Here is a 27,784-nt window from a genome sequence, read left to right as displayed (position 1 = left end):
TTAAAATCTCACTCTGTCTTGTGAGGATAGGTAACAGGTGGCAGGAGGGGTGGCAGGGAGGCCCAGTCAGAGGTTACTGTGGTGATCTAGGGGAGACATGAGGGTGCTTTAGATCAGAGCACTGAGGTGCATGTAAAAGCAAGTGGACCTTGAGATATGTTTTGAAGACAGTCACCATGACTTCCTGATGGTGTGGGTGTGGGGAGTATAGGAGAAGTGAGGCATTAAGATCAACTCCGAGGGGGCGCCTGGGTGGCTCAGTGGGTTAAGCCTGTGCCTTCGGCTCAGGTCATGATCTCAGGGTCCTGGGATCGAGCCCCACATCAGGCTCTCTGCTCAGCGGGGAGCCTGCTTCCTCCTCTCTCTCTGCCTGCCTCTCTGCCTACTTGTGATCTCTCTCTGTCAAATAAATAAATAAAATCTTAAAAAAAAAAAAGATCAACTCTGAATTCACTGACTGAAGTCCCTGGTGCCATTTACCGTGATGGGAGAAACTTGGGAAGGAGCAAGTCTGTGGGTGGGGAGGAGTCAGGCTGAGACACCGAGTGGGGATGGCAAGTAGTAGGCATATATATAATTCTGGAATTAGGGGGAGAGGCCAGGGCTGGATTTAGGATTTCCTGGCATTTGCATTGGCAATTAGGTCCTTGAGACTAGATGAGATCACCTAGAAGGAGAATATGGACAGGGAAGGAAGGGGTGTCCCCAGGACTGCCCTGAGTCATTCCACCATTTAAGGGTAAAAGAGAGGAGGAGGAAAATTGGGAAGGTGTATTTTGCTTCTCAGTAGTGAAGGAAAGAAAGTGTTTAGGGAGTGCTGACATGTTGCTGACAGGTAGATTAAGATCAAGATGGAGAAACGACCATTTCTGGTAGAGACTCCCTAGCTTCCCCCTCTTCCTGAGTCCTAGCTGGGCACATGGTCACTCAGAATAAATACTCTATCTCCTAGTTTCCCTTGCAGCTAGATGTAGCCCTCTGTCTAGGATGGCCAATGAGGTAAAGAGAGCTACACCTTCCAGAAGTGTCCTAAAAGGGAGAAGGCATGCTCTACTGAGCTCTTCTTTTCAGTTGACTAGATTGTTATGTAATGGCCAGATCTCCTACAGCCATTTTGGGCCATGAGGTGACCTCAGGAATGGAAGTTATCCATGGTAAAGCAATAAGATAAAAAGATCTTGGATCTTTGATACCATGGAGCAGCATAACAACTGTGGACAGATTTCGGATGAGAGAGAAATCAATTATCTTCTTTAAGTCACTTTTACTTCTGTGTGTTTTTGTAATTAGCAGCCAAACTGAATTCTAACTGATATACCATTGAATTTGACAACAAGCACAGAGGCATAGTGGTTGAAGCATGGACAGCAGCAGCCACCACAGCAATGATACCACAGCAGCAGCCACCACAGCAATAATACAACCCCGACGGTCATAGCACTTTCCAGTTTACAGAGCACTTTCGGACACGCTGCTGTGCCCGGTGTCTGCGGCTCCATTGTGATTCTGCAGACTTCTTTTTATAGATGAAGAAACGGAGGCTCAGGGAAACCACTGACTCAGGTCACTCGGTTACTGAGTTGCAGCTGATACACTTCAGCCTGCATCTTCGGCTTCCTGGCCAGGGCTCAGGGATGCAGGTGGAGAGCAGGAGGTGGACATGTGGGAGGTTCTGCCCCAGAGTTTGCCTGATGCTGGGGAGATCCTTGGCAAGCTCGATGTCCGCGGATGTCCCTGGGAGCCCCGGCTCCAGGAGAAAGCATTATTTGGTGCCGCGATCAAAGCTTTCTCGCCTTTTCAGGAAAATGCTTCTATTTCTAGAGGGATGAAGTGGAGTGCAGGAGATGGTGGAGAACAAAGGAGGTAAGAATTAGACAAGCATCAACACGGGGAAAGTGTCTCTGCCAGCTGGCCTGCTAGCAATCCCGTTTTGGAAGTAATCAGGTAGCAATCAGATGTTCAGACCAAGTCTGCTGAGTGTCCCGTGACCGTGTAAATGTCTCGGGATCAAAGGGATCCGCTGCTCTTTGCAGCCTCTCTTCTTCAGAGGCCGGCTCCGAGCTTCTGAAGCTTGGCATGAATCTCGCCTTCTGCTTTTCCTCTTCAGTAACGACTTTGCTGACTTCTTTCCAATTTCTTTCTCCAAATCCCCACCAATCACCGGAATACACAGATTTTAAGCTGATCCAGGGTCTGCACCATCCGAATGGCAAGGTGAGGGGCCTTTTAAGTACCTTGCTTCAGGTGATGTAGTTGGCCAGTAGAAGCTGGAATTTGAAATCAGCCTTGTGACTTCTAAGAGCACGCGCGGCTCCCCAGCCCGAGCCCTAGGCCCCGAAGAGCCCTCGGGAAATGCCATTCTGTCGATCCCACCCATGGCCCCCTTTAATCTTGACTGACCCACCCTAGCCCCCCGTTCCTGGAGGCACATTAAAGCAAGCCTCACATGCCTGCCCCAGGGAAAGGCCTCGGCCCCTCCCCAGTTCCAGGCGGCCCACTTGCTCTCGCTCTTCATCTCACTGGACCTTGGATTCCTGGCGGTAGTCCCTGGCTTTGATACTTGCTTCTGTTGTCTGGAGTTTGGCAACTCATCACATTCTCCTTGCAGCTTTCTGGGCCCAGGGGTTTTTCCGTTGGCCCTCTGCTCTGCCTGCCTCTGATTCAGCGTCCTCCCCCGGCCTTGGATGGGGAGCCTTGCCCTCTGGCCTGGGCTCTGTGGAACCTGCATCTGGGCCAGAGGTGGATGTGGCATTGAGATGGCATTATGACAAAGGGGCACAAGGAGACTCCAGTCCTGCCCTTGGCCACACTCCCCCTTCCCCCGGGGAGGTGTATGCCCCAAAGAGGCGAAGCAAGGCACTTATCACTGTCTTTATCACCTAAGACTTGAACCCCAATGTCAAATTCCAGAGGGTATGAATGGCCTAGAACCAAAACAGGCTTTATTCATTCCATAAACACTGAGTGCCTAGGATGTGTCTGGCACTGTTCCAGCTCCTGGGGACACAGCGGTGATTAGAATCAAAGTGCCAGTCCTCTAAGACCTTATGAACTAGTGTGTTGGGGGGGAGGCGGTGAGGGGAGAATCAAACAAAAAAATCAGCAAAATAACATCAGGCCTCCCGTTCTGTACTCCCCCGAACTCCTGTCCCCACTGGCCATTCCCAGAGCATCTTGGATCTGATCTCTGTGATGGAAGGTGGGGGCCACACGTCAGAGATCAGAGGAGGGAGTGTCAGGACCAAGGGAGGGCCAGGGGTCCGTAGATGAGGGCCCCTGGGTCCTGCTACTGTAGGAGAGCAAAATGCTTTGGTCCATCCGCAGGGAAAACCCTTTACCTGAGAGACGGGGGAGAAAGAACCCTAGATAACGGACTACTGGAAAGAGCCACATCTGCGCATGCGCACATGTGCAGCGCACACCCTGTATGACTGGCTTCAGGGGACGGGTCCTGGATGCTGGGAGTCCTCAGGAGCTCAGTAAAAATGCAATTTCTCACCCCACCCATCCCAGTCATCTGGAATCCAATTCTGAAGGTGATTCTAGGCGCAGGCACGTTAAAGTTTGGGAAGCAGCAGGCTGGACTTTGACCAGGAGCAGAGAAGAGCTCCCTGCCCAGATTGTGACCAATCCACAATGATTCCTCTGGGAGACCGACTGGGAGGTGGGCGTGTGGGGTGGGTCCGCAGGGCTTCCTTCCCTGCCGGAGACTGTATTTCAGCAACATAGTCATTGCTTGTTAAGTTAGTTACTGTAAATGAAATCGTAAAAGAAAAATAGAATAAAAGAGAACTAAATTCCAAAAAGCGTCCTTCCTTGTAATGCTTGACCTGTAATACTTGGAATATCTGCAGCTCTCAACATTTCAGCGAATAAATACCATTCTGTGTTTTGCATTAGTTTGTAAACCGCTAAGCCACTATCAAGTGAGTTTTTATTGTCCGAGGGGAAATTTTATGCGTGGAAAAGAATAAAGCTGTTTGTGCATTTCAGTTTTTTGACTGATTAAGGTTGTAAATTTTAAAGCCGATTTTATTAACACATGTTCAACTGACAAATCTTGCTTTTTTGTTCATAAAGCTAGTATTCTCACATTAAATCTTTTACTTTTTTTGATTAGTGTTCAGTTAGCCATAAATTCTCTAAACATTTAATATCACTTACAAGCATTTAAAATCACTTATTGATTAAATTAGCTCTGACTGCTTAAACTATAATTAAGCACTTCAAAAATCTAACAAGGCATACTTATGAATCTAACAAAATCTTAGACCCTAAGCATTTAACACTAAGAACTTACACACTTATTCACGAAACATAGTAAGTCTCAACTTGTCGATCTAATCAGATTTATTTAAGCATTTAGTCACCAAACTTAATCCACCTCAGTTTTGAAATCAATATCCCAAGTCTGATATGTCACACGCTTATATACTTTTCCAACACCTTAAAAAGCAGATACAAATTGTACACTTTGAAATGGTGAATGCTTAGTTTTGTTAAGTGGATTTTTAAATGAAGAAATACAAAGTTTTTCAATTAAATTTTTCGGGTTCCAAACATGACAGAACACGGATTATTCCAATGATGGCAGCCGTGACTAGTGCACACACCCTTAGACCCATCACAAAAGTGTTCACCGTCCATATATTGAGCTCCAAGCCTCTAGCCAGGCAAAGAAGGCAGATTGGGTTGAGGTGACTAAGGCAAAAGTTTAGGGCTTGTACATGCTTACAGACTAGGGTTGTGAGCTCCTTGTTTGTTGCTGCTGACCTGTTACAGATACAGAGAGTCGCCTGGAGATTGGGCTAGTTGGGGTTGCGGGCCGGATGTGCCTTCCAAAAGAATTTCACCCAGTGGGGTAATCACCTACAGGGGTGACTTCGTGTGCTCAAATTTTGCCTGCTACAATCACAAAATTCATCAAAACTTCACCTAAAGAAAGTACAACCAGTGCATCTTTTTTTTTTTTTCTTAAGATTTTATTTATTTATTTGACAGACAGAGATCACAAGTAGGCAGAGAGGCAGGCTCCCTGCTGAGCAGAGAGCCCGTTGCGGCGGAGACTTAACCCACTGAGCCACCCAGGTGCCCCTCAACCACACATCTTTCATCCCCGGACATCCCTTAAGTCGCACTGCCCGATACAAGAAAGCCACAGCTCAGTTGGTTAAGCGTCTGCGGTCGGCTCAGGTCATGATCCCAGGGTCCTGGGAGCCAGTCCCACATCGGGCTCCCTGCTCAGCAGGGAGTCTGCTTCTCCCACTCCCTCTGTTGCTCCCCCTGCTTGTGCTCTCTCTCTCTCCTGCTCTCTGTCAAATAAATAAATAAAATCTTTTTAAAAAATTCCACAGCTTAATTATTAACCAAAACTTGACTATGGTATGCACATTGACATTTTGGGGAACTCACATATACCTTTTTTTTTTTTTTAAAGTATAACCCACATTCAATATCACAATGGACTTGGACTTCTCACAGATGTCTGTTTCCTTTGATACTCAGACTGTCACAACTTTGCTTGTTTGCTTCCTTCCTTCCTTCCGTCCTTCCCCCTCTCCTTTCTTCCTTTGCTGGATCCCTTTCCAAAATATCTTTTGAAGCTAACATGCTTCTGGCATCTTCTAGCACACTTAGGCCTGCTCTGGTTTTTCTTGCACGAAGGTTCGGTATCAGCTCCTTTCCAAGGAGCCCTGGTTTCTTTAAGTGGTGAATGTTATCAGGGACCAATGTCTGGGCACTCCTGGTGCAAATCACATTATCCACACGAGAACTGCAGGCGAGGAGCACTTTCCACCTCCAGGCTTCTAGTGAGAGAGCCAGAAAATGAGTTCACACTTATTTGTCTGATTTAACACCAGCCCTACTAAGTCCCTTAGAGATATATATTCTGTAAAGGCATTCATTTTATTCCCTCACCCCCCTTTAAACTACCAGCTTTTCGCTACCAGCTGCTGCTGCTTCTTTCAAAACAACCTTAACATGTCATGCTATGTATGTTTTAATTATATTATGAATGAACCTTTCCATGTCATAAATGAACGTGTATTGACTTGGATCCCAGAAGCCCCGGCAGGGTTGCAAATGTGTTCCTCGTCCCTTTTATGATCCTTGAGTATCTTATCAACCATCATCCTCTGGTCATTTTATTGACAGTCTCACAATTTCATTTCATCCAACTCTATTGAGTTCACTAGGCTTGATTCCAATTTCAAAGTGTCAGCTTCAGCTCTCTTCCTTTCTCCCAAAGCGTCTTTGCCTTCTGGCCCTCCCCTGCCTTTTATCCTGGAAATAGGGCTGTCACTTGGCTTTCCCCTGTTATCTTTAAGACTCCTCTCAGGCTGTCTCAGTTTATGTGCCTCCACCATCTGCTCTTTAAAGAGGCCAGACTTTTGGAGAAAATAGAATCAATATATAGTTAGAAAAGTTAACCTATTTGACACAACATATTTCTGTAAGTACGCAGATTTGCCTTCCGTAGTTCATAGGATGGAGAAAGGCAGAGAACCCAGTTTCCGTCAACTTGTACTCAAAGTCCAAACCCCTCTTCCTGTCATCCTTCCTGTGCCGAGCCCTCACTCCCGAGTGCTCAGCCTTTGCTCGCCCCAATCCAGCTCCCACCTCCTGGCCACCCACCTCCACCCACCATTTAGCCTGCAGAGTGACTTGCACGCATCCCGTATCCCCTTCCCTTCTGAGGAGAACAGACCTGAAGATGCCCCCATGATCCCTGACTCCTGGTGTTCACACCTGTGTGTGATACCCTGCCCTTGAGTGCATGTGCCCCTGTGTTTCTAACGCACAATATGACGGACGTGATGGGAGGTCACATCTGTGATGAGCTTATGTTATACAGGTCTCCATCTCGCTAACAGACTTGTTCGAGGAGACTCTCTTTGTTGGCCTAATGAAATCATGCCCATGTTGGGAAAGCCTGCGTGGCCACGCACCAAGGACAGCCTCTAAGAGCTGCGGACGGCTTCCAGCAGCCAACTGGCAAGAAACCAAAGTCCTCAGTCACACAGTTATTTTAAAAAACAAAAATTTATTTTATTTAAATTCAATTAGGCAACATATAGTACCTACTTAGTTTAGGAAATGAACTTGCACAACAACCTTAGTGAGCTTGGAGGCAAACTCTTCCCCAGTCGAGCCTCCAGATGGCAACCCGGCCAACCCCCTGACTGCAGCCTCACGGGAGCAGAGGGCCCAGCGGACGCTGTGCTGGGACTGGTGCATCCAGAGCATGAGGTCATAACTAGGGGTTGTCTGAAGGTGCCAGGTCTGGGGTAACATGTTGTACAGCAATAGGTAAGTAACATACCTACAAACACTGCTTCTTTTGTCGCCCTCCCACACAGCGGCTGGTTCTGTTCTTCCACGGCATGGTGTAAAGGCTGGGAGGTGGGGGGGCTGGTTTTCCTTACTTCCCACTTCCCATAGGCCATTGTTCTGAGTCTCAGCAGTCTGGCGATGCCACCTTCTTCCCCTCCTGAGACCCTCTGCCATTTACTGACCCGCTGGTCCCTCATTCTTTGAAGATCTCAGCATCTGTCTCATATTCTCCTCTCATCCTATGTGAATTCAGTGTTGGTTCAGGTGAACTTTTCTTCCTTTCTTTCTTTCTATTTTTCTTTTCTCGCTGTTTTTTTAAAAAAATTATTTTATTTAAATTCAATTAGCCAACATATAGTACCTACTTAGATTCAGAGGTAGAGTTCAGTAATTCATCACTTGCATATAACAACCAGTGCTCATTTCATCATGTGCCCTCCTTAATGCCCATCACCCCAGTGACCCTATCCCCCCACCCACCTCCCCTCCAGCAACCCCTCAGTTTGTTTCCTAGAGTTAAGAGGTTTGGGTGACATTTTCAGCAGGTCACCTGGCTCCTTGGTTTCTTGATTTCCTTCTCTCTGCAGGCCAACTCTTTTCTCTCTAAGCCACCTACCTCCAAAGTCACAACTGGGGCTTTAACACCTCTGGGAACTGGTCCAAAATCATAGAGTCAGGCTGCCCCTCTTTGACCTCCTACCTCCTTTCCTGTCTGTTGGCTGGCTGCCCCCACGGCGGTCACTGCTCCTCACCAGCACCTCTGCTCTGCTGACCTCTCTGATTACCCCCACCCATCAGCCCTCTTACTTTTTTCTGTTCTTATCAAGCTTAGAGTCCATGTGAATGCCTAACCTTGATCCTCTGTCATTTGGTCACACCCATCTGGCAAACCCCCAACTATCCCAAACCAGCGTGCTTGCATTCAAGCAGCTGCTGGGAAAGTCACACAACAGGGAATATTGGTTCTGCATAAATTCATGGTTACTATGTTCCAACAAGCCCTTAATACACCCAGGGAACACTGGTAAGTGTCTGTGATGATCTCAGTCTCCCACAGTGATGATTTCAAGCTTCTGGCGCTTCCTTTCGCTTGTACTTGCAGCAAACGAACTTGTCTCTGTCTCTCAGCCTCTCTCTTTAAAAGGGAAAATAGAAGCCATCAAATGAAAATCCCCATATAGGACACAAGTCCACCTACGTTTGCTCCCATCTGATCCTCTTTTCCCTCTTACTGTGAAGCAAGCGTTCTCATCTTTTCTGCTTTAGCTGGATCTCATCACTTCGACCTTGGATTCCGTCCCTTCTCTTATTCTATAAAAGCTTTTACTAGTTGTGGTCTCGTATCTTTCCCACATATTCAACCTCTTCCTCTTGATTGGATCCTCCCCATAAGCTTTTAAATATATGTATTTTTGCCACGAATTCTCTCTTCTTCTTCTGGGACTTCAATTACCTACATATTAGTTATTTCTCTCTTTCAGATTGTTTACTTTCTATTGATTTATCTTCAAGTTCATTTTCTCCTTCCACTGAGATCTTATTTGGCCATTAAGCCCATCCAGTGAATTTCTAAAAAATACCAGATATTTAGTTCTCAAATTTGCATGTGAGGGGTGCCTGGCTGGGTGGGTCAGTTGTTTAAGGGTCTGACTCTTTTTAAAAAAAAAATTTAGGGGCGCCTGGGTGGCTCAGTGGCTTAAGCCTCTGCCTTCGGCTCAGGTCGTGATCTCGGGGTCCTGGGATCGAGTCCCGCGTCCGGCTCTCTCCTCAGCGGGGAGCCTGCTTCCTCCTCTCTCTCTCTCTCTCTCTCTGCCTGCCTCTCTGCCTACTTGTGATCTCTCTCTGTCAAATAAATAAATAAAATCTTTTAAAAAATTTAATATTTATTAAGTATTTTGAAGAAACTTTAATATAAAAATCATTTGGGGCTTACAGAAAAATTACAAAGATAATACAGAAAGTACCCATTTACGCCCCACACCCAGACTCCCTCAATTTTTTTATTTTTATTTTTTAAATTTTTTTTCAGTGTTCCAATATTCAATGTTTATGCACCACACCCAGTGCTCCATGCAATCCGTGCCCTCCTTAATACCCACCACCAGGCTCACCCATTCCCCCAACCCTCAAGCATCTGACTCTTGATTTCAGCTCAGGTCATGATCTCACGGTTGTGAGATCAAGCCCCACGCTGGGATAGGCACTGGGCATGGAGTCTACTTAAGATTCTCCTTCTCCCTGTCCTCTGCTCCTCCCCCACTCATACTTTCTCTCTCTCTCTCAAAAATTAAAAAAAAAATTCCATTTGATTCTTTTTTATATTTTTATAAAAAATTTCATATATTTATATATTTTTTATATTTTCTATTTTTCTGCTGTGGTTTCCTATCTGTTCATTTATTATAAATGCATTTTTCTTTATACCCTGGAACAGAGTTATAATAGCTGTTTTAAAATTCTTGTCTGATCATTCCAACATCTGAATTATCTGGGATTGGCATCGGTTGCCTGCTTATCCTTTGAGAATGGGTCACATTTTCCTGGTTCTTTGTATGTTGAGTAATTTTGGATCATATCCTGAGTATTTTGAAGGTTATGTTGAAGAGACTCTGGATTCTATTTTATCACTCAGAAAAGCACTGATTTTTTTTTTAAGCAAGCAATTAACTTGCTTACACTCAAGTTACAGACTTGTCCTACCTGCTGTAGGCAATTGCTCAAGTCTCAGTCTGGTTCTTTCATCTTTAGCTGGGACCCTGTTCATATGCGGTTCAAGCATAAGCCAAACACTTGGGCAGAGTTTAAGCAGAGAAATCTGTGTTCCTTTTCTCTGGCTCTTTCCTTTCCTCTTTCTAGGATTCACCCCTCATTCTTCAGCAACCCTGACTGCTCTGGGCTCTATCCTCTGCCTCCTCCGCCCAAGAAACTGTGGGATTTCTACTGGAATTATAGCCATCCTCTGCTGCACTGCAATTGTGGTCAGCCTGGGGAAAATCCACACACACACACACACACACACACACACACACACACACACACATAGGAACTCATCTCATGTCAGTTTTTCTTCTACGCTTAGAATCCCCTCCAAAATCTGTCTACACATTTCGCTCTCCGTGGTCCTCAGGTGGTTGTTGGTTGGTTTGGTTTTCTTTGGTTCATTTCTTTGTCTTGATTGTTGTCCAGAAAGCATCAATATTATCTGTGAGAGGGCTGGTCAGTTACAAACAGATTGATCTACACCAGAAATAGGACTCTTTCCACAGATCGGTTCAGTTCTCCCTATTGAATTCCTCAAACCCTCCCTTGATCCACAACCTCCTTCAGCTACTGCCCTGTGTATCTTCCCAGCTTCTTTTCTTGCCATAATTGTCTTTTCCCATTTCTCACCTTCTACTCCCTTCTCCACTCTCTCCAGCCCAGCTTCTGTGTCATCACTTCGATGAAATGACTCTTTCCAAGATCCCCAGTGATCTTCAATCACAGAGTCTGATGGATACTTATTGGCCCTCATCTTCTTCGAACTCATGATCTTTCCCTTAAATCTAGTCCTCTTCCCCATTACCTCTCTCAATGGATGGCTCCAACTACCATGCCCTTAGGGTGATCAGAAACCTGACAAGTCATTTTTGACACTTTTCCCTACCTAGTTTCCCATATCCGTCACCCATCTGTACATCTCATCTTCTCAATCTCTCTCCAGTCTATCCATATCCTTCCTCCATCACTACCCCAGCCTAGACCAAGATGACCTCATCTTGTGCCTAGAGCAGGGCTTATGCCTCCTGTATCCATTTTGGCCCCCACCACCCTCCAATTTGTTCTCTGTACTACAGCCAGAGTGAGAGTCTCAAAAATGCAAATCCAAGCCTGTCATTCTTTGTATAAAACACTTCAGTGATGAATTATGTGTCTTAAGACATATGTGCATGTCAAAATCCTTCAGAGGGCCCGCTAACATCTGCTGCTTATGTGATTCTTTGCCCTTATCTTGTGCCATGCCCGGCAGACACATTACCATTTCCTGTACTGTGGCAAATTGATGATCAGATTTAAGGCTTTTAATTGGTCAACCCTTTTAGATGTGGTTTTGGTTGGAAGGGCGGAACCTGAGTTGTGATTTTAAACCATGGAATTGCCTTTGATAAGCGTATAGGGATAATCTAAGGTCATTAAACGTTGATGTAAATGTAATTCATATGGCTATTACTGTTGGATTTATTAATTTCAACCCACCACGCAATTTGCTACCCACGTGTTGAGGTAGTTGGTGTGCGTGTGGCACCCGCACTTGCACAGACACTCACAGATGGCTTCCACGGGTTTCTGCGTCCTCTCCTTCAGGTGTAAGAGTGCCAACAGCTGTAGCTTGACCTTCAGGCCTTCGGCGGGGGCGTTTTGCTTTCCTTGGGCTCCGAACTTTCTGTCTGATTTCACAATGTTGTCTGTGCATTTTTGTCTTTACAGGGCACATGCTGACCGCTAGGAATCCCAGACATAGAATCTGTGCTTTTTCAGACAGAGTCTGAGCAAGACTTTGTAAGACCTAGATGCCCCCAAACCACTCTAGGTGTGCATGCTTCCGCAGGCACCGACCCACCTTGGGTCACACACATGCACCTGGGCACAGCCCTTCAGAAATACTGGTGTTCATTACGAGCAATGGTTTTGATCAGTCTCTGTTTTTCACACTCGAGAACTTGGGTCTAGGCCACTGCCACCCTCACAATACCTCTGAAGGTAGCCAGGAATCTAGAGACCCTAACTCGGGTCAGGAGTAGGCGATGTTTGCTGTTGCCTGTTTTTATAAATAAAGTGCTTTTTTGAAAAAAGATAGATTTGTTTATTTGTATGTTTGTTTGTTTATTTATTCGAGGTGGGGAGGAGGAGCAGAGGTAGAGGGAGAATCAGACTCTGTGCTGAGCACGGAGCCCAATGCAGGTCTCGGTCTCAGGACCCTGGGATCATGACCTGAGTTAAACCCAAGAGTCAGATGCTTAACTGACTGAGTCACTCAGGCGTCCCTGGCAATAAAGTCATGCTTATTCATTTATGAATTGCTTATGGCTGTTACAGGGGCAGGGTTGAGTAGTTGTGATAGAGACTGTTATAGACTACAAAGTCAAGAATATTTAGTGTCTGGCCCTTTACAGGAAAAACTTACAGACCTCTGATTTAGTGCAGTTTTCTAACCATTTTAGCTACAATCCATGCTGAAGTGGAGTTGCTGGATTTAGCAACTAAAAATACAGGATACTCAGATAAATGATGAAGAATTTTTTTAGAATTTTTTTTTAGCATAAGTATGTCCCAAATATCACATGGCGATCCTATGACAAAGGCTTGCTCAGCCCTGCTATTCCTCCCTCATTGAGCTTTGGAAGAGAAAGAAGTTGGGGGAAAGAGGGGCCCTTGGGATGATTTGCATTCTTTAGGGGAGGGAGTGTGGAAAGGAAGCCAGAGAGCCAGCTTTGGTCGCTTCTGCCTTCTTCACCATGAGGATGGGCGGAGGTCTGGTTTGGGTCCCCCGGGTGCAGCAGGCAGCCTTCCATGATCAGTAAGCACTCTTCAAACTGAGCAAATGGTGAAGGGAGTGGCATAGGGGAGGAACTGTTTCATTCCTCACGCCTGAAAGTGCTTCTTTCAATGAGCAGCTCACGGTGCATCCGGCTGATGGTTATAAACCTTCTCCCGGTCTGGTTTGGTGCCCGGTCCCCGGGAGATGCAGAAACTAACACTCTTCACTGGGAGATGGGAGGTAGGTCTCCCCACCCGCTTCACTTCCTGTTCTCCCTGTCTTCTCCACGGCAGAGGGGTGGTTGATGTCACTTGCGAAGGAAGACACCTGTGCAGTCACCTGGCTCCTGTAGCCGAGGGGGGGCTGGACACAGTAGCGGTTAAGTGCCCCAGCCCTGGAGCTTGACAACTTGGGCTTCTATCCTGGCTCAGTCTTTTAGGGCAACAGGACCTGGGGGAAGTTATCTACGCTCTGAGCCTCCGTCCCCTCATCTGTAAAATGCAGGGACCCTGATAGCATCTATCTCATAGAGCTGTTGTGGGGATCAAATGAATGGAAACATGGGAAGTACTTGGAACGGTGCCTGACATGTAAGCACTTGGGAAATATTTGCTTGTTCTCCCCTTCACAAGCTGGCTTGGAGAAACCTATGGCCCCTTGTGATGGTGCTCCCAGCCTCCGGCAGTGTGAACTCTGCCCGCTAGGTGTCGCAATGCGGCACGCACCGTCCCTTAGCTTGACTTGGGGGAACGTGTGCTTACGATTTTTTGATTTGCCTTGGGGATTTCAAGAGGGATAAATGGACACACAATATTTTGAAGTCTTTAGGGCTTCAGAAATTCCAGCAGAACTGCTGACGACCAGTGCTGGAAGGAGCTGTTTGGAGTACTGCCTTTGTTCATAAAGTGACATATAATTTTTTTTCCCCCCAAACCAAGCTATTTTGAGAGTGAAAGTGGGACTATTAATAACTATGCCAGGACAAGTAGAGTAAATGGATTGTGGCCTGACAACCTGGATATAGTCACCTTATCAATAGGATAATTATTCCTCAGTGTTTCCAGAATCTCTAGGGCAGAAACGCAATGATGTTCCTTAGAAGTCCACTACAGCGAACACGGTGGCTCCGTGCTTTTGGGAGCTCCTGCCTAAGCGTGTTTTGCCTCCTTGTCAGGTCAATTATTTGAGTTTGTCCTCAGCAGACATGACCAGCCTCACGAACTGCAAGTCCCCTTGGCTGCCTTTGTGTTCAACAATTCCATATCCTCTACAGCTTTTCCCTACGTGGTTTTCTTGCAACTGTAAACCCATCTGGGTACACTGAGTCCCCCCATCTCTGGATGTGTTAACGAAGGACGAGCAACCATTTCTGGGGTTTTGCTGAGGACCTCTAAGGTTTCTCCATCCCTAAGGCTCCATAATTCTATTATTTCTGATTTGTCTTCCTTTAAAGGGCAGGAGGAAATTAACATTTGTTAGGCTCCCAGGATGCGTCAAATATTGTGCTCTTTTTTTTTTTTTAAGATTTTATTTATTTGAGAGACAGAGAGAGAGAGAGAGAGAGAGCACAAGCAGGGGGAGTGGCAGGTAGAGGGAGAGGAGAAAGCAGGCACCCCACTGAGCAGGGAGCCCATGGGGGCTCCATCCCAGAACCCAGGCATCATGACCCGAGCAGAAGGCTGATGCTTAACAGACTGAGCCACCCAGGCGCTCCAAATATTGTGCTTTTGTTTCCATCATCTCCTCTGCCTCCTGTGGCATTGGTATTAAGCAGTCACATCTCACAGGTAAGGAAACTGAGGCCTAGAGAGGTCACAACCTGTAAGAGGCCGAACCAGGATTCCCTTCCGGGTCTGTCGGGCTCCAAAGCCCCTTGGTCACTTGCACAGCAGACTGCCTCTCTTTGTTTTTACAGGAGCACCTGCTCCAGTGCAGGTATCTCTAATAAGTCCCTTTCCCTACCTGGATCTCAGTTTCCTCTTCTGGAAGCTGGGCAGAGCTAGCAATCCTGTGCTAAAGGGCTGCCCCGTGACTGGAGACATTGGGGTCCATTGGGGTCAGTGTAGGAAGACTCTGGTTGGGGGGCCGTGAACAAGGCTTTGAAGGAAGGTAAAGGGGAGTCAGAAGGAGATGGATTATTTGGTTATGTAATGGACACTAGCAAGGCTGTGAATGTATAAAGGGGAGGGGGCCCAGGAGATGAGTAGGAGCTGCCAGTCCAATTAGGAGAGGCCAAGGGGACCCTGGTGATTACAGTCAGGTTTAAAAACTCTGACCCAACTCATACTCAGCCCACCACCGTGCACTGCTGGGCAGCACTGGGCAGCACTGCTTCCGCCTGACGACAATAATGCTGAGAAGCAACGGCTGTTCAGCCTCACTTCGGAAAAGGGTCGAGGCCTTCTGGCTTCCAGAATCCAGGCTTCCTAAGGCCTATCGGAAGCGCTGGGCCAGAGATGCCTCCCTCGAGTTTTTCCTGCTTCAACCCAGCTCCTCCGCCACACGGTGCCCTTTACCCGCACTTGGAGGCCTTTCGCTCCTGGGGAGACAAATAGCGGCTCCTCCTCCAGGGTATCTCCGGACAGGGTCACTACACACCCGCGTCGTCAACATCTCAACTGGTCCGCCCCGAATACCCGGGACGGATTTCTCAGGCGTGGGGGAGGGGGCAGGAGGCCGGCCTGCGCGGCTAGCGGGGTACAGCGGCTACCCAGGCCGCGACGGCCCTCGGGGCGGGGCGAGCGCGCGGACTCCCGGGCCCCGACCGCTCCCTCCCCAAGACCGCTCGCGGCTGCAGCCCGGGCCGGCGGGGGGCAGCGGACCGGCGTCGCGCGGCCGGTTCGGCGGAGCGGCGGGTCGGGACCCCGCGCCAGGAGGGGAGGAGGCTTCCGGAAGGAAGCCCAGAGGGCGGCCACGCCTGGCCCGGACGCCGGTGCCCAGCGCGGCCGTGGGCTCCCTTCGGCCCGCACGGAGCGGGGCGACCCCCGGGACCCGGTCCGGCTCCCTCCCTGGGCTCCGATCCCTCCCCGGCGCTCGAGCTGCTGCCCCCACGGCCCCGCCCCGCCCCACGGCCGGCCCCGCCCCGCCCCACGGCCGGCCCCGCCCCGCCCCACGGCCGGCCCCGCCCCGCCCCACGGCCGGCCCCGCCCCGCCCCACGGCCGGCCCCGCCCCGCCCCACGGCCGGCCCCGCCCCGCCCCGCGGCCTCGCCATTCCCGGGCAGACCCCGCCCCCCCGCCGCGAGCCGCCCCCCCCCGGCCCCGCCCCCCGTTTCCGCTGGCGGCGGCGGTGCGGGAGCGGGAGCGAGCCGGGACCCCACGTTTCCCGAGCGCGGTGAGTGCGGCCCGGGGCGGGCGGGCGGCGGGCCGGGGACCAGGGAGCGCGAGACCTTGTGGGGCCGGCTGTGGGCGGGTCGGGCCAGCCCGCGCCCGGGTCCCCATCGTGGGGAGCGGCTCGGGGGCGCCCCGGGGAGGGGTGACGGGAGGGCGGCAGTGGGCGAGCCGAGAGGAAGGGATGGGGTAGGCGCCGTGTGAGGACGCGGGAAGCGGCTGGGGAAGGGGTGTGTGTGGCCGGGGCCCGTAACAGAGCGAAGAGGGCTCTGCTGGGGGAGAGGCGTGGAGGAAGACCCTTTGAGAAGGGGGCTGCGGGAGAGCGGACAGCGGAATCCCAAGTGAAGGGATGGAAGGGCTGTAGGATGCAGCAGAAAGGGAGAGCCCCAGAGCTGTCAAGGCTTTCTGACTGTGTGGCCCAGTGGACCGGCTTGGGGTAGTCCCTAGAGCGCCCCCAGGGAAGGCGGGGGCTCGGGCAGGGCTGGGATGCTGCCTGTGCCCCCCCCCACACCCCTGACCACTGCTTGGGCCACCCCTGGCAGATCGGCAGTCACAGTGACAGGGCTTTGGCACACCCCAAGTTCCAAGATGTAGTCCATCTGTGCGTCCAAGTTTGGGACTTTAAAAAACTTTCTTGTGGTTACAGAAAAAAAAAAAAAAGTCCAAACAAGAAACTGGCTTGTTATGTGAGCAGAATTTGTACTTATGTATCTTGGAACTGGAATCTTCGATGTCCTCTTTTTGAAAAAGAAGATATTGACCTCTTCCCTGACTCCTCCCCAAATGCCTGTACTGCCTGGGCCAACCTGCAGCGTTGGAATAATATGGGATCGCCTGGGTTGTGTCAGCCTTTCCTCCCCATCCCAAAAATGAGGATAAGAGGGCAGCAGCTCACTTCCCTTTGGTTCAGAGGAGCAAACTCATTATATGAGGGTGTCCTTCTGACCTGTAGCTGTCCCCTTCTCTGAGGTGACTCAGGTATTTCCTCCTCCAGGAAGCTTTCCTGGACTAGTAGAGAAAACTGAGGACTCATGCTCTGATCCCCGTATACCCGCCAGCTTCCCTCTCTCTACTAAAAATAGCCACAGAGAATGTTTTCTATGTATGTTCTGCTATAAAGATGTGCAGTCAGCTTGTCACCGTAAGTAATGGGGAGGGGAGACGAGGTATTATGGATAATTTCAAACAATGGACTGGACAAATCATTTATATTTAGCTAAGGAATGCAGCCAGGGAGGCAGACATTCATGGGGCTTCCTATCTTCCACCTGGTCCCGGCAGGGCTGATGCAGCTGGGCTTTGGGTTGGGGGTGAGGAGGGGAACGGGACTGGGGTGGATGAAACTGGAGGGTAAATCAGCTCTGCACTTACTCATTGAAGACCTGCTGTGTGCAAGGCCCCCGAACAGCTGAAAATAGACCAGAATGGAATGGGATTTTTTTTTCTTTTGATTTGACTAAATCAGATTTTAATCTTTAAATCTATGAACAGATATTTAGCATTGCTAACAATGACCAGTATTTATAAAGTAATTTGTAGTTGGCCAAGTGCTTTCCCTGCACATTAGCTGTATATAATTTTATTTGAGGCACACGTTCTCTTTAATTGCCTTCTTACAGATTGGGAAAATGAAGCTCAGAGAGGGTCAATGACTTCTGTGAGGTTACAGTACTGATTAGGTGGAAGAAGCAGAACATGAACCCGTGGCTTCTGACTCCCCCCAACCCCTCCACCCCCCCACCCCCGCCATGTGTTTTGCGTTATGCTGTGCTGTCTCTGCCACTCTTCCCCATTGAGTCTGCGAAGTGCTGCGCTCTGGTCTTAGCTCTAATACCATCTGTTTGTGCAGCCCTGGGCATGTTACCTCCCCTTTTCAGCTCTGAGTTTTGGAGGGTTACTGGATTAAAACGTTTCTAGAGTCTCTTCCTGTATTAGATAATTGACCAAAAAAATGCTAATGGCAGCCAATCAGTCAAGTAATAAGTGCACCCTATTTAAAATTTTTTTAATTGTGGTATAAAACGTAACGAAATGTACCATCTTAGCCGTTTAAAAATGTAGAGTTCAGTCGTGGTAAGTATACTCACGCTGTTGTGCAGAAGATCTCCAGAACTTTTTCATCCTGCAGGACTGAAACCGAATGCCCATTAAACAGTAGCACTCCATTTCTTCCCCCCACCAAACCACAGTTCTCCTTAGTGTGCTTTATTGTGCTCCTACTGTGTGCTCAGTACATATTGGCCTTGAGAAATTAATAAGGCCGGTTGTGGAGAAGCAGCCCAGCTCAAATGGGAGGGCCTTGGGCCTGTGGTAGCTGGCTGGAGAACGGCCCTTAGCCCTTATCCCCTATCCCCGAAGCGTCTGTAATTCCAGTCCCTACTGCATTGTTAAGTGAATGAGTGAGTGGGTGAGGCCTTGGGCAAGTGCCTCACCTCTTGCAGCTTTAGCTTCCTGCTTGCGAAAGGAAGATAACAATACCAAGCTCTCAGGGCTATTAGAAGGAGCAATGAGATAGCTTCGGGCCTCACACACAGCAGGTGTGCAGTAAATAGTGGTTGTTATTTATAACTTAGCTGAGGAGACTAATAAGCTCAGAGCAAGAGAGGACAAGACTTCTTTTCTTCTACCATTAAAGCCCAGGCCTCGTGTGATTGTCATCCTCACTGATTAAGAGGGAACGGATCAAATCCAGGTACCCTAGCCTGGCCCTCAGCATCCTTCCTATCCATCCCCAGCCTTCCTGTCCAGCCTTATCTCCGGACCTTCTCCCCCAGGGACCCTCGGTTCCAGCCAAACTCATCTCCCAAGCATGCTTTGCTCATTCCTTCTTTGTCCCTGAGTTCACACTGTTCTGGTTTTCTGGAGTGCTCTTCCCCGCCCCAACCTCCCCCTCTTTCAAGACCCTACTCATGTTTGAGTTCCTTCCTGGAGACTTCCCTGGCCACCCATCCCCAAAGCACCTCTTTTGCCTTAGAACTCCTCTGGCATTTTCTGTCTCTATCTCTCCTGGCTTTTACACACTGCCCGGGATGATTCTTTAGTGAATTCCACAAGCACTGAATGTGTGTGTCATAGTACAAGAGTCTGGGCTAAATTCCCATGATGCAAAAATGAAAAAACGTAAAGACCCTTGTCTTCATGGGGTGTATAATGCAGGAAAGGGTTAAGAAAGGGCTTCAGAAAGTGGCAATTCAAGGTATAAGGTGTGTGGCCTATGGTATTGTGGGGGTTCAGACAGGGGGATTGGTCACCCCAATTCTGGAGCAGCACCTCATGCGGCAGGTGTGTTTGATGTGAACTTGGAAGGGTGGCTTGCAGTTCAGCAGAAGGGAAGAAGGATCAGCGTGCAGAGAGGCGCTGAGAGCGTGGGCTGATGAGTAGGTTGTGTGAAGGGAAGCAGAGGAGAAGAGCCTGGACAGGTAGACAGTGGGCCTATTGTGGTGGCTGCACATGCGCAGCCCAGGAATTCCATCCGTCCATCCATCCATTCACCCATCCTTCCGTCCATGCGAAGCCGAGTGCCCACCATGTGCAGGTGCTGAGCTGCTGTTAGGGAGACAGCAGTCAACACTGGGAGGCCCAGGATCTCTGTGGGTTCTGGCATAGGGGCTGCAGAAGCAGGGCTAGGGCTAAGGAGGGAGGGTCTGGGGTCTGGGAAGGGGGAAAATCATGGCGGGGAGAACACTGGACAGCTGTGAGGAATGGCAAGGAGAGGAGCTGGACCGGGATTGTTTCGGAGGCGGAGTTGAGGACTTAGTCGGATGGGGCTGGTGAGGAAGCAAGGAAAGGGGGTTGGACTGAAGCTGATTCTAAGCTGGCTGACTGTGGTGGGCAGCGCCATTTGCTGTTCGCAGTGCTTACCATCCTTTCTCCAAGTAGGTCGGAAGCCCCTTCTGGACGTGGATTGCAGCTCCCTGTGTGTTCTTCCTGGCCCAGTGCTCACTGCTGAGTGGCACAGAGTGGGCACAGTGTGGACCTCTGAGATGGTCCTCAAGAAATGAATTCTGCACCTTCTACAATGCCAGATTTGCATCCATGGCAATATTTACTTGTACACGGGCCTTTTTCCAGAGTCACGTTCTGCAGAGAGCCAAATGTCTCCTGTATATATTTTCATTGCCCGAGTTAACTACCTTTCCAACCTCGCTCCGGTTTTCTCTCTCCCTTGATGGCCATTTTCTGCCGCAGTGTTATAGCTCCACAAGATAACCGTGGATGTGATGGAGGTGGAAAGAATGACATGGCCTGTTCCTTTCCATCAGCCCCTCACGTAGGGTACGTGAGTCAGAGTCCCGTCTCAGTAAAGTTATATCGTCGTACAGATCTTGAAACTTCAGATCATTTGTCAGGGGTCAGAATTATAGATGTTAAACCCTCGATGCCAAGGGTCTACCCAGGGCTGGCATAGATAGGTTTGGCGTGGATAGGTTTAATGTGGATACAGTACCTCTGTAACTGCCTGTAGCAGACATCACTAATCGATCACACCATCGTAACTGGGGAGCTGGGGCTCGGGTTCTGCACGTGATGCTTCAGGCATCCGGTTTAGCAGAGTGGCATTGGCACCACAGCTGAAACCAGTTTCAGGAGGCTTCTGTGTCTGTTAATTGAATAGATTCTCAGTAGGAGGCTGCTTCCCCAAAGGGTGGCCGTTGCTGGACACAATTCACCCTGGAGTGGCTTCCCAGCAGAGTGATGACTTAATTTTTTTTTTTTTAATCTTCCTGCAGGAATATCCTGGGATCTTCTCTTATCTGTCAGCAGCCAAGGGGTTCGCAGGCAATTCAAAGGAACAGGTCAGTCTGGGCTGGTCGTGTGGTCTTGGAAAGTGTGTGTTAGAAACGTCTAAAGTCTCTTGTGCCCTTAAATGTGGATTGGGGAAGGAGGGCAGAATGGGTCGCTGATATTTTCTAGATGTCTCTGTGTCGTCGCTCTTGACTTTGAATTGATAAGCTCCTTCAATGGGACTTTGGGGGCTAAGGAGACAGTTATCCCTCTCCCCACTATTTCTGACTGCCAGTTGGAGTAGTACTCTCAACTTCTTTCCTGGCCACCCTGATTACAGGGAGGAGACCTAGGGAAACAGGAGAGGCCTGTAACTTCCTGCTTCCTGTCTCCTCCCAGCAGGCTTGGGGGCCAGGGTGGAGGACCTCTCCCTAGCTGGCCAGAAAAGAATCTGGGGGAATCTGGCCAATGCTACCTGTTTCTGTCCCTTCATACTGGCGTTGGCAGCCAGGCCCTGGCCCTCCGGGTGGCCCCCGGCCCTCCCCAGGATCCTAATCTCTGCTCGCAGAGGCTCCTGGGGTCTTGCTGATAGCTTCTTTTGTTCTCAGCACTTGCGCATCAAGCCCCCCCCCCCCCCAAACCCGCTGGAGCTAGGCAGGAGCTCTTAGGCAGGTAGGCAGCCCTGGTGGATGGGGCTGATTCAGGTTCCCTGGGGTTGCTGCTTACAGACCTGGGCCTTTTTGTGTTTTAATTTATGTGTGTTTTATCCGACTCCCTCCTGCTGGGTGATTTGTAAACCTCTCACCTTCCAAGAATTCAGCAGTGTGGGGTTGGGGAGGGGGGTGGAGGGTGGAAGGGTGGTGCTGGCTGACTGCTCACCTTGCCAGAGGATTCCTTTCTCTGTGAGTTCCGGGGGAGGTGCTATGCTGGCCCCCAGTGGCCGGACCTCTTCTTGTCCCACCATACTTTGCATATCATACTTAGGATGCCAGCGCTCACATTTGTCACAATCATCAGGGAGCCTCCGTTTCAGACTCTTTATGTCTACAATGAATTTAACTGAAGTCCTATCCCGTCTTACTTTAAACCTCACTGATTTCCCCCAGATCCTGTGAGGTAGCCTTTGTTTGCCCCCACATTACAGGGGCTGCAGCGGGTCGGGGCAGGGCCGAGACCACATCTGGAGTGGGAGGTGGGGCAGGGATTCCAGACCGAGCGGCCTGATGCCTGCAGCCCCTGCCCTTCCCTCCTGGTGGCTCCTGAGAATCGCGTCCGGGTCGTCCTTTGGCCTGCCGCGAGGCAGGAATGCGGGAGCTCCCATTATAAGTCTTCCCCCCTCCTCCCCGGGGCCGGGGTGGGGTGTCTGCTTTCACGTCGCAGCTCTGGGATTTGGAGCACGGCCTGCGGATGGACAGCGGCGCAGGGCCGCCGGGCCCAGCAGCCTGAGCTGTAGGAGAAGTCTGGTGGGGAGCAGGCGGCAGGGAGGGGAACGGCTGGAGGACTCAGCACCTCCTGGCCGCTCGCAGGACCGCCTGGCCTGTCGTGGAGACTCTATGGGGCCTGCTCCTGAGGGGGTTCCCACCAGGGCAGAACATGGGGGTTCTGGGAGACAGACAGGCCCTGACATCACCAGTCGTTTCTGGCCAGAAGACCTTGGGGAGACCTGAGGGAGGGACCCTCCAGACAGGAAGTTTATTTTCTCCTATGGTCTTGGCCTTGCAGGGCTTTGGTGTTGTCATTTCTCCTAGTGCTCTTGAGACTCTGGGATGACGGACAGCTCCTGGGATGGGGGGTTTCTCATGTGGCTTCTGCCTCTGCCCCTGACGGGCTTTGGGGCCTTTGGCAAATGAGTTGCTTTCTTCGGGCTGGTTTCCTCACCTGCAGAATGGGGGCCTGGATGGTTCCATTAGCTCTGACGAAGGTGGCCTCTGAGTGGGACGAGGGGATTTTGGCTGCCAGTCCCAGGGTTTCCCAAATACCTCCTCCTCTCACAAGGGCCCTCTCTGCCTGGAGCCTAGAGGTGGATGGAGGAGGAAAGAGTGAAGTTAATAATTAAACTGGAGGCCCTGATTCCTGAGGGAAGTCGGACTGGGGGCGGAGGTTGTTTACAGAGATGGTCTGTGGGGTTGGTGGTAGGGTCCTGTGGCCTGACTTCCATCCTGTGCTGTGTCTCTGCTGCCGCTTTCATTTTGACTGCCTCCTACCCCTGCCTGATGCCTTTAGGAGCTAGAAAGTTCCACTGCTGCTTCCAGCCGGATGAGTCAATAATTTCAACTTCAAGTATAGCCCCAGCATCATGAAACGAGAATATCTGCCTGGGTGTAGTCCAGCTTCCAAACCCTTTCCCTCCTCTCAACCTGAGCTGGTTGAGGCTGTCGTGAATGGGACAGAGCCAGAAGGAGCTGCTCGGCTGGTTTGGAGCGTCACCCTACGCATGCTTTAGTTTATACTCTCAGAAGTGAAATGTGGATTGTTTTCTGACTGTTCATTGTTTAATACTATCTTTGTTTTTGAGTTTACCACACCCCTTCTCCCCTTGTCTTCCTTCTCACTCCCCACACAGTGGCTGGAAATGAATTGTACACTGAATACTCATTTACTTTTTGAGAGTCTTGTGACCCTTTTTATGTTCCGTGGTCAGTGTTCGTTCAAATATTTGACCTTGTGATGGGGATGGGAAAGGAAAGGATGTGGATGGACGGCTGTCCAGGGGGTCTGAAGAGTCAGACAGCTCAGCAGACCCCCTGGGAACCCCCCCGCTTTTTTGGGGAGGCTTGACTCTCCCCGCAGGAAGGCTGAGGGTCCTGTAACCCTGGCACAGGATCTGGGTGAGTCTTGGCCTTGGCCTCAGCAGCGTAGATCACTGCTAACCCTTATAGTTCCTTTGTGCACATTTGAAAAACTGCCCTTTCTCAGGTTAAAAAGAAAAATTAAAATGAATAAATGATTGTAAAACCTGAACAATGCCCAGCTGTGCCTGGGAAGTCTTCTGGAGCCCCTGTGGGCAGTATAGCCCAGGCTGTCTGCACCGGGATATGCGCACCACCTGCCATCCCATGGGGGCACACGTTGCCCCACGGTGGCACTCCACCCACTCCCAGGGAAGGCTATGGTCCGGCTCTGAGTGGGGGCAAGGGCCTGGGGCTGGGGCTGGGGAGGGGCCTTTGAGAACAATGGCAAGGGGGAGGGAGTGATGGCGGGGAGAGGGGGCTACTCTGAGCAAGGCTGGAACAAGGTGCGGTCAGACATATGTGTCTGCGTGTGTGGGGGTTAGTCTATGTGTGTTTGCCCCAGTGTGTGTGTGGCTGGGTGTGACTGTGTGGGTTTGTGTGGGAAGGAGTTCTCCTGCATGGTTCTGGGACTTGGGTGAGAGGCCCACCTGAGCCCTTTCAGTCCATCACTACATACCTGTGATGTGAATGCCTCGTCCTTACAGGGCGACCGCAGACTCGAACACAGCACCTGGCAGCCATTCCTGAGCACTCTCACCTGGCCACCTGCCGCAGTGCGGAAACTGAGGCTGAGGGGCCTGCCACTCTCCGACAAGCCCTGGGGGTGGTGGCGCCTGGGATAGAGGGAGCAGATTCTGCCCGAGCAGGTCCCCAGCCCCCATTTGGGCCGCGCCCTAGAAAAGGGCTCAGAGGGGCAGGGTGACTGGCTGGGTTTGAATGGAATGACATGTTGTGTTTTAGAGAAAGCGAGGTAGAGGTCTGGGCTTGCAATTTTCCACTTGTCTTAATCCTGAGAGATTCTAAACAGCTTTGTTTAAAAAACTGGACGTGCACATTGCAGCTGCCTGAGGGAGGAAGCGCCGTTGGGCCCCCCAGGAAGGCAATTAGGTTTGAAGCCAGAGTTTGGATCTGAATGCTGCCTGTGGGACCTGGAGGTCGGGGAGGGAGAGCCCTAGAGCAGCCCCGAAGGCATGAGTCACTCTGAATTAGCAGCCGTTGCAAATTGGCTCCCGCTTGCTGCTGGAGATGGGCAGACGGGGAGGAAGCTTCAGTCCAGGCCATCACCCGCCATCTAGGCTGTGGGCACGGAGAAGGACGTGGGTTGGAACTATCTGTCTGGGCTCTTCCCTTCTTCCATGGTTAGCCAGAGAAGCTGGAGATGGTGGTGGTCAGTCGGCCTGTGTCTGTGAAGGCCCCCTTCAACGGACCGTCGGTACCTGAAGTGCAGAGAGAATAGTATGGTACGCCATTCCATGTGGGGCAGGACTGGCTAGAACTTTCTCTGAGGACCCGAAGAGGAACCTGGGGGAGATTAGGCTGGGCCTCAAGGGAGGGGTGGGATATCGAGAAGCAAAGGAAGGGGTTCTTTGAGGGTTTGCAGTAGTGGAGGTCTGGGTCGAGATGGGTGTGACCTGGAGATGAGCACAGGGAAGAGGGAGGGACACAGCTGGCAAGAGAGGGGGCTCCGGGGCGCCTGGGTGGCTCAGTGGATTAAAGCCTCTGCCTTCGGCCCAGGTCATGATCTCAGGGTCCTGGGATCGAGCCCCGCATCGGGCTCTCTGCTCAGCGGGGAGCCTGCTTCCTCCTCTCTCTCTCTGCCTGCCTCTCTGCCTACTTGTGATCTCTGTCTGTCAAATGAATAAATAAAATATTTAAGAAAAATCTTAAGAGAGCGGGCTCCACACGGGGATACCTTGAATGCCACCCAGAGGAGAGTCACATTCTAGGAAGCTAGCAGTAGGGAGTCAGTGTTGGTCCCTGAATGGGGCAGTGACAGGCTGAAGGGGATGTTTTAGGAAAAATCAGCTTGTAGCAGAATTCAGGGTGAATTTTTTTTTTTTTTTACATACTCTTCTTTGTTGTTCTTGCAAAAATAACAACAAATTCATTATAATAGTTGTACATTACATAAATTGTATAAAAGGAAAATCTCCTATAATCCTGCCCTTCAGAGATAGTCACTGTTAATACTTGGGTTTTTATTCTTTCCAGGTATTTTTATGAGTGACTGGCACCCAGCTGTCCACCTATTAACTTAACAATTTCCATAAATAGAATTGTGTTACACTGACTGGCAACTTCTTTAGCCATCTTTCCACATCAGTGCATAGAGAATGACCTCATTCTTGGGAAGAGCTGCGTGGACTTGCTGGATGAGTGTTGTATTGATTGCTGATCGCTGCAGAAAAAAACACCCCAAAATGTAGCAGATGAACGCAGGAAACATTTTGTTTGCTCATGGTTCTGTGGCCTCGCCATTCCGGCCTGGCTCGGCTGGTCTCATTACCTAAGCTTGGTAATGCGGCGGCAGTCGCCTGGGGCTCTGTGGGGCCAGGGCAGGCTGGGAGCCTCCGCACCTGTCTGGTGATTGGTGTTGCTGCGCACCTGGGTCTGTCTTCTTCCCTCAAGGAACGTGGTCTTTCAGGTGCAAACAGGATCTCCAGGATATCTTGGGATCTAGGCTCTGAGGCCTCACAGCGTAACATCCATTGGGTGCTTGGTCAAAGTGGGTCATAGGACCGACTGGTTGGAACCCCAGGGTTGGGGAAAAGACTCCACCTCGTGAAGGCCCGTGTGTTCAGGGCTGGGAGGACAGGGATGTGCAGTCCCTTCATGTCCCCGCAAGGAGGAGAATTAGACTACTTGGGAATAGACCCCACTGGGCTTTGGAATACAGCGCAGTCCCCTGCCCTTCCCAGCCCCCCCCCCCCTTTACCATATGGGTCAACCTGGGAACCTGGCAGGGACAGGGCGCTTGATCTTGTTGGTTGAGAGGTGTTGTTGGAGGTGGTGTGGGGCTCGTGCTGGAAGGGGCTTGGGGTCAACCTAGAATCTTGGCTCTGGAGCAGACAGCTTCTTGCGCTAGAGCTACCAGAGCTGTAGAAGGAGGGCTGGAAGTTCTGGAAGCTGCCAAGAGCTCAGCTGCTTAGTACCCCTTGCTGATTTTCATGGCGTCTCTGAAGAATGTGAGTCCCTGAGTGACAGCTCTTTAAAAAGCCAGCTGGCCACTCCAGATCCGAGCCTTGGCTGGGAATTCACTCATCCACCAGCGAATACTACAGCTACGGTGCACCAGACTTTGTCCCCATCTTCTCGTAACTGCAGATGGGAAGGAAGAAGACCCGGGCCTGTATAGTTCACAAGCCTTCCTTCTCAGGCAGTGCAATGAACTTGACATTTGGACTTCCCACAGTGTATTTGTTTTGAAGGTTTTCTTATCACCTGCCACGGTAGCGCTTCTCTCCTGTGAAATGTCACAAGTGGCCGGGAGGCAGAAGGAAACAAGGGAAGAGGCAGCTCCACGTTCTCAGTGAACCCCCCGTTCTAGCTTAGATGATTCCGCAGCAGAGCTGCTGGTGAAGTCCTCGTCGGCACTGATCATTCATCAAACTTCCCTCTCCCCAGAGATCGTAGAGGGGACTCGATGAAATATACTTTCCTAGCACAACAATGTTCTTTGGCCTGTCATCTGCCTCATGGTTTGTGCATTCATCAAATGAGAACAAAGGCAGAGTGGGGTTTCACATTTGAAAACCCCTCAGTGCTTTATTTTCTCCCCACTGCCTCTCAGCGTCTCTTGGAAAAGAAATGTTCTGCGGTGGAAAGATTCTCTGTGAAAGTGCAGTCCACACTGTGCAGCTCAGTCTCTGGGTCATTCTTCTTCCTCCTGCTCCACCGTGCTGTAGGGACACTGACCCAGCTCGGCGGGAGAAGTAGGTGAGGAGCGTGGGGAAGGGGAAGCAGCCGCACCAGGCTTGGAGCCACCTGGATGCGTCGGGGGACCCGGGATCCCGGCACTGGGCTACTGTTGCAGGGTTAATGATGTTTGATCAGCTCACAGGGTGGACTGCGCACCAGCGTTTAGGGATAAGGAAAAACGAGCAAAGCTGAGTCTGCAAACCTTGAGAAATCTGGGATCACAGCAAG

The 27,784-nt window shown here is 50.4% G+C and overlaps 1 protein-coding gene across 1 annotated transcript in view; it reads left to right on the top strand.

Annotated features, from left to right (window-relative positions):
- Nucleotides 1-16,130: 16,130 nt before the first annotated feature.
- TSPAN9 (tetraspanin 9) overlaps nt 16,131-27,784 on the top strand; it is a gene marked incomplete at its 5' end in the record, with an annotated part of 192,392 nt that continues 180,738 nt past the window's right edge. The window contains 2 exons of the mRNA XM_080811544.1: nt 16,131-16,185; nt 20,912-20,977. The remainder of the gene's footprint in view (nt 16,186-20,911; nt 20,978-27,784) is intronic.

Source organism: Martes martes, assembly GCF_963455335.1.
Source record: "Martes martes genome assembly, chromosome: 8".
In the NCBI taxonomy this organism is placed as follows: Eukaryota; Metazoa; Chordata; class Mammalia; order Carnivora; family Mustelidae; genus Martes; species Martes martes.
This window is presented reverse-complemented; position numbering and strand designations above follow the sequence as displayed.